The sequence below is a fragment of the Coregonus clupeaformis genome, unplaced genomic scaffold (assembly GCF_020615455.1).
Source record: "Coregonus clupeaformis isolate EN_2021a unplaced genomic scaffold, ASM2061545v1 scaf0472, whole genome shotgun sequence".
In the NCBI taxonomy this organism is placed as follows: domain Eukaryota; kingdom Metazoa; phylum Chordata; class Actinopteri; order Salmoniformes; family Salmonidae; genus Coregonus; species Coregonus clupeaformis.
The window spans coordinates 252,794-260,089 of record NW_025533927.1 but is presented as its reverse complement, the minus strand read 5'-3'; positions in this window follow the sequence as shown (position 1 = coordinate 260,089).

Below are 7,296 nucleotides of genomic sequence, written 5' to 3'. Positions count from 1 at the left end.
CGTTTTCAGATATGAATGTCACTGGGTGGCTTTTTTATTTTATTTTTCTGACGAACATCTTTCTTTTCAATCCCAGATGGCCTTTAGTTGGACTCTTCAAAGTCGGCGCACACGGACGCACATCAAAAGGCGAATTCCACAGCTTTTAAAGTGTTGTAATTACCAGAGTGCAAGAGCACATATGTGGGCCATATTGCATCAATCAATCAAAGACGAACGTCCGAGTTTAATCACTTCGCCACGGTTGCAATGATCATTCTGACACCCGAAAGGTGGTTCAAACTTATCTTTTGAGAAAAGGAAAGAAAGAAAGAAAGAAAGAAAGAAAGAAAGAAAGAAAGAAAGAAAGAAAGAAAGAAAGAAAGAAAGAAAGAAAGAAAGAAAGAAAGAAAGAAAGAAAGAAAGAAAGAAAGAAAGAAAGAAAGAAAGAAAGGGGAAATATGTTGTTTTTGTATCTATAACCAGAGAAGATGACACTGGCCATTTGAGTGTAGGCCCTGTAACCAGATCATACCCACCAAGTCCACAGTTCTTCAGATCAGTGGTCTTGTTGTTATGTTTTTGTATGGCCTTGGATAAACAACATGAAAGCTTATTGTTATTCAACGTAGAACAAAAACTAAATGTTCTCTCACTTTTTGTGGCAAATACTGCTCGGGGGGAGCATGCATTTCCAGACTAGCAGCTCTTGTTTTTAGTGCAAATTAAGTTAACTCAATTCACTTTTTCTTCAAGCAACTTGACTCCTATTCTGTTAACTTTGACTCAAATCCTGATAATGATATTTATATTGTCTGATTGAAATTCTCATGTACACTAGTTTAGATAGCAATACACCTCTTGGACATGATCATATTATTTTGTGTTCTGACCTCCAGCAACATTTTGGGTTGATACACCCCACCATTCTATGTGAGAAGAGTCATGTTTCTGGTCAATGACTCACAACGCCATGCCCAACCGCAGGTCTGTGCCCTTGTGTTCGTTCCTTCAACCCCCCGCTCTCTCCACCCTCTTGTACAGTGCTCTTGTCTGATGGAACGTGCCTCAGAAACCATTTCCATGCTCTCTCACAGAGAAAACTTGCAAACAGCTGCATTTTCCATTAGAAGTGGTTAGAAAGTCATTTTTTCTTTCGGAGAGAGTAGGGGAGCGAGGGAATAAGGAGAATGGGTGGGAGGGGTGTAGATGAAAGCCAGAGAAGTCTAGAGAGTTTAAGTGGGAAAACATGTGGCGGTTGCTCAGCTGCATGGTTCCTGCCTTCCTTCATCAGCAAAACACAGCCTTGGTTAAACATGTTAGAATACAAATTCTATGACAGACAGACAGACAGACACAGATGGACGGAGGGATGGGCAGACATGCGGAAAGACAAGTAGGTAGGTAGGTAGGTTGGTAGCAGTGGTGGAATAAGTACCCAATAGTCATACTTGAGTAAAAGTAAAGATACATTATTAGAAAATTACTCAAGTAAAAGTGAAAGTCACCCAGTAAAATACTACTTGAGTAAGTCTAAAAGAATTTGGTCAAAAGTAAATGTAGTTGCTAAAATATACTTAAGCATCAAAAGTAAAAGTACAAATAATTTAAAATTCCTTGTATTAAGCAAACCAGATGGCACAATTTTATTTTATTTATTTATTTACGTATAGCCAGGGTCACACTCCAACACTCAGACATAATTTACAAACAAAGCATTTGTGTTTAGTGATTCCCCAGATCAGAGGCAGTAGGGATGACCAGGGATGTTCTCTTGATAAGTGTGTGAATTGGACCATTTTCTGTCCTGCTAAGCATTCAAAATGTAACGAGTACTTTTGGGTGCCAGGGAAAATATATGGAGTAAAAAGTACATATTTTCTTTAGGAATGTAGTGAAGTAAAAGTAGAAGTTGTCAAAAATATAAATAGTAAAGTAAAGTACAGATACTTAAGTAGTACTTTAAAGTATTTTTACTTAAGTTCTTTACACCACTGGTAGGTAGGTAGGTGGGTACACTACCGGTCAAAAGTTTTAGAACACCTACTCAGTCTGTCACGGTTTACTAAGCCAGAACCCAGAAGCAGACCAGGACAAGGTAGGTTGAAACAAAGGTGAGTGTTTATTTAATAGATCCACGAGTGAGGCTGAATAATCCAGGGAACAGAGCGGGTGGCGTGGATGGGTTGTTGAGGGTGCAGTGGTAGGTCCAGTAATGGCTCGGCAGCCGCCGACCATCAGGCAGAGGTTGGGTGAAGGTTCCGGATGAGTGACTGCAGATGGAACAAAACGGAGGTAAGTACAAAACAAGCAAACAAGGTGCAAAACAACAAAACTAACGCTACATGCTCTAAGGCTGATCCACTGATAAACATACTGTTCATGGCTAACGATCCGGCAGGGAATGGATGTTAGGACAGAGCCTAAGAAGGGTGATGATCAGGACCAGGTGTGCAGATTGCTGATGGGATGCAGGTGCGGAAATCAAGAGAGCTCCCGCCTAGCAACGTTGCCCGGCAACCAGGCAGGGAGCGTTCCAGAACCCTCGGGAAACTGGAGATCCCGAGCAGAAAAACTAGTACCCAGACAGAAACCGACTCAGACTGCAGGGATCGTTACAGTACCCCCCCCTCCGACCGACGCCACCGGGCGGACTCCCGGAGCGCCAGGATGGAGGCGGTAGAAGTCACGAATGAGGTCAGCATCTAGGATCTGTCGCCGCGGAATCCAACTCCTCTCTTCAGGACCATACCCCTCCCAGTCCACGAGATACTGAAACCCCGGCCCCGCCGTCTGGAATCCATGATGCGTCGCACCGTGTAGGCAGGACCACCTCCGATCATCCGAGGAGGAGGAGGAGGAGGCGGAGGAGGCAACAGAGGACTGAGAAAACAGGCTTGAGGCAGGAGACATGAAAGGTGGGATGGACTCTGAGCGTCCTCGGTAGTTTGAGTCGAACTGCCACCGGATTGATCACCTTCTCCACCACAAACGGACCAATGAACTTCGGTAACAACTTCCTAGACTCAGTCCGTAAAGGAAGATCCCGTGTGGCCAACCAGACCCTATCTCCGATGGTATAGGTGGGAGCGGGGATCCGGCGACAATCGCCTGGAGCTGATACCGGTCCGAAACTCTAAGGAGTGCCTTTCTGGCCCGATGCCAGGTCCGGTGGCAGCAGCGAATATGGGCCTGAACAGAAGGCACTGAGAGCTCCTTCTCCTGAGAAGGGAACAAGGGAGGTTGGTAGCCATACAGGCACTGGAAGGGAGACATCCCAGTGGCAGATGTAGGGAGAGTATTGTGGGCATACTCAACCCAAGGCAACTGAGAGACCCAGGAGGTGGGGTTGGAAGAGACCAGGCAGCGTAGCGTGGATTCCATCTTCTGGTTGGCTCTCTCCGCCTGACCATTAGATTGGGGGTGAAAACCAGATGTGAGACTGACTGTAGCTCCAATGGCCAAACAGAAGGACTTCCAGACAGCAGAGGTAAACTGAGGGCCACGGTCGGAAACGATATCACTGGGCAAACCGTGGACCCTGAAAACCTCCCTAACCAGGATCTCGGACGTCTCCGAGGCAGAGGGAAGCTTGGCAATAGGCACAAAGTGGGCGAACTTGCTGAATCTGTCCACGATAGTCAGAACGACCGTGTTCCCCTCAGAAGCGGGCAACCCAGTGACAAAGTCCAGGGCCAGATGCGACCATGGTCGCGGGGAATAGGAAGGGGGTGAAGTAGTCCAGAGCTGGGCCGATTGGTACTCTTATTCTGCGCACACACTGGACAGGCAGCAACAAAACCCCGAGTATCCTCGGCCATGGCAGGGCCACCAAAAACGTCTGCGAAGAAACGCCATCGTCCGAGCCACGCCAGGGTGACAAGCCATCTTGCTGGCGTGGGACCATTTGAGGACAGCAGGACGAACCGACTCAGGCACAAACAACCGACCGGGTGGACCGTTACGGGACCGGGCTGCGTCCGAAGGGCCGCCATCACCTCCTCCTCAATCTTCCACATAACTGCTCCCACGACGCAGTTCCGGGGGAGAATTGTCTCGGTCTTGGACCCACTCTCTTCCGTCTTGGAGAACATCCGGGACAAGGCGTCCGCCTTGCCGTTCTTAGATCCAGGTCGGAACGTCAGGGAAAAAATTGAATCGTCCGAAAAACAACGCCCACCTGGCCTGACGGGAGTTGAGACGTCTAGCCGATTGCACGTAAGCAAGATTCTTGTGGTCAGTCCAGACAATAAACGGTTGCTCCGCCCCCTCCAACCAGTGGCGCCACTCCTCCAAGGCAAGTTTCACCGCGAGAAGCTCCCGGTTACCCACATCGTAATTCCTCTCCGCAGGCGAAAGGCGGCGAGTAGTAGGCGCAGGGATGGAGTTTACTGTCCGTGGAGCATCGCTGCGACAGGATGGCGCCAACTCCCACATCAGACGCGTCCACTTCAACGACGAACTGACGGGCCGTGTCCGGTTGAGAGAGAATCGGTGCGTTGGTGAATCGCCTCTTCAAATCCAGAAACGCTCGATCCGCCTCCGGATTCCACTTGAAGGTCCTGATACTGGAAGTCAAGGCAGTTAACGGAGCGGCCACACGGCTGTAATCCCGGATGAATCTGCGGTAGAAATTCGCAAACCCCAAAAATCTCTGGAGCTGCAATCTCGTACCGGGCTGGGCCCATTCCAGAACCGCTCTAACCTTCTCCTGGTCCATCCTAATCTCTCCCCTGGAGATGATGTACCCGAGAAAGGATGTCGTGTGGGCGTGAAACTCGCACTTCTCGGCCTTCACGAACAGGCGATTCTCCAACAATCGCTGCAGAACCTGCCGGACATGCTGGACGTGGTCGGAAGGTTCCTTCGAGAAGATCAGAATGTCATCCAGGTAAACAAACACAAAGAGACCGATCATATCTCTCAGGACGTCGTTCACCATACTCTGGAATACCGCTGGAGCATTGGTCAGTCAAAACGGCATCACCTGATACTCGAAGTGACCCATCGGTGTATTGAAACCCGTCAACCACTCGTCCCCCTCTCTGATCCGGACCATGTGATACGCATTGCGTAGGTCTAGCTTGGTGAACACCGTAGCACCCTGTAAGGAGTCGAAGGCAGAACTCATCAAGGGCAGGGGATACTTGTTCTTGACCGTGATGTCATTCAACCCCCCGATAATCAATACACGGTCGAAGAGAGCCATCCTTCTTACCCACAAAGAAGAATCCTGCCCCCAGGGGGTGATGACGAGGACGAACGAGACCAGCAGCTAGGGACTCCTTGATGTAGGTCTCCAAAGCCTCACGTTCAGGTCGGGAGATACTGTATAACCTTCCCTTGGGGTAGACAGCTCCAGGGAACAGGTTGATGGCACAATCATATGGTCGGTGGGGAGGGAGTGACAGAGCCTTCTGCTTACTGAACACTTCCCCCAAATCGTGATATGTCTCGGGAACCAGGGACAAATCTGGGGTTTAGCCTCAATCACCTGACTGGGAACCGAATGGGGACAGGCAGTCTTGAGACAGTTAGCATGACAATCAAGGCTCCAACTCGTTACCTTGCCCGTCACCCAATCGAACGTGGGATTGTGTTCCTTCAGCCAGGGGTATCCAAGGACCAGAGGAACATGGGAAGACGGCAGAATGAAGAATGAAATCATCTCCGAATGATTCCCCGACAACAGCATCTTAACCGGTTCAGTCCTCATCGTGATACGTGCCAGACTACTGCCGTTCAGAGTGGTCGCTTCAATGGCTTCCGGCAATTGCTCCTTGGAAAGCCCCAGCTGTTCCACCAACTCGGCATCAAGAAAGCTTCCACCGGCACCTGAATCGATAAAAGCGTTAATCGCTAAGCTCTGATTCCTGTTCATAAGGGTAGCCGGGAAACGGGGTCTGACAGAGGTATTGAGAGGTCGAAACTGGCTCGCTAAAAGTCCTCCCAACTTTAGCGAGCCGCGCAGTTTGGCGACCGCCCGGGAACAGGTGGCGAGGTAATGTCCCGAACCACCACAGTAGAGGCAACAGTTAGTCCCTACGTCTGAGTTGGCGTTCCTCCTTGGTTAACCCGTGCCGCCCTACTTGCATAGGTTCAGAATCGGGAGACAGGACCTCTCCACTAATCCTGTGTGGTGGACGATGATCGACGTATTCTGGTCCAATCCCCGACCCGATTGGAACCTGAGAAGCTGATCGATTGGACGGAACCCATTGCTTCTCCCTCCTTCGCTCTCGGACTCGATTATCCACCCGAATAGACAAGGCTACCAAGCTGTCCAGGTCACTAGGCTCCGGATAGGAGATCAACTCATCCTTGAGCTGCTCCGACAGACCCTGGTAAAAGGCCGCTTGCAGAGACTCCTCATTCCACCCACTCTCCACAGCCAACGTCTTGAACTCGATCACGAAGTCGAGCCACGCTGCGAGTTCCTTGGCGAAGCGAAAACAGGCGCCTAGCTGCGTCCCTCCCTCGGACAGAATGGTCGAAGAGCTTCCTCATCTCGGCCGTGAACCCCTGGTATGAAGCCATGCAGGGGTCTTGTCGTTCCCAAACGGCTGAAGCCCACTCCAGCGCTCGACCACGCAGCAACTCAATCACAAAGGCTATCCTAGCCTTGTCTGTGGCATAAGAGTAGGGCTGTAGATCGAACACTAACCCACACTGCATAAGGAAAGAACGGCATCTTCCCAGCTCCCCCTCATATTTATCCGGCGTCGGAACCTTGGGCTCACGGAAGGACACAGCTCCAGAAGCGGCAGGCGAGATGGGTGAAACCGGTAGTGGATCCTCCACCGGAAACTTGCGCTGGTTCTGGACCTCCGTCAGACCGGTAGAAAGGTTCCGAACTGCCACGCGATCTCCTGTAGCTCCGTGCTATGATGGCCCAACATCTTCTCCTGATGGGTAATGGCATGGCGAACAGAGTCCAGGTCCGCTGGGTTCATTACTGGCCGGATCGTTCTGTCACGGTTTACTAAGCCAGAACCCAGAAGCAGACCAGGACAAGGTAGGTTGAAACAAAGGTGAGTGTTTATTTAATAGATCCACGAGTGAGGCTGAATAATCCAGGGAACAGAGCGGGTGGCGTGGATGGGTTGTTGAGGGTGCAGTGGTAGGTCCAGTAATGGCTCGGCAGCCGCCGACCATCAGGCAGAGGTTGGGTGAAGGTTCCGGATGAGTGACTGCAGATGGAACAAAACGGAGGTAAGTACAAAACAAGCAAACAAGGTGCAAAACAACAAAACTAACGCTACATGCTCTAAGGCTGATCCACTGATAAACATACTGTTCATGGCTAACGATCCGGCA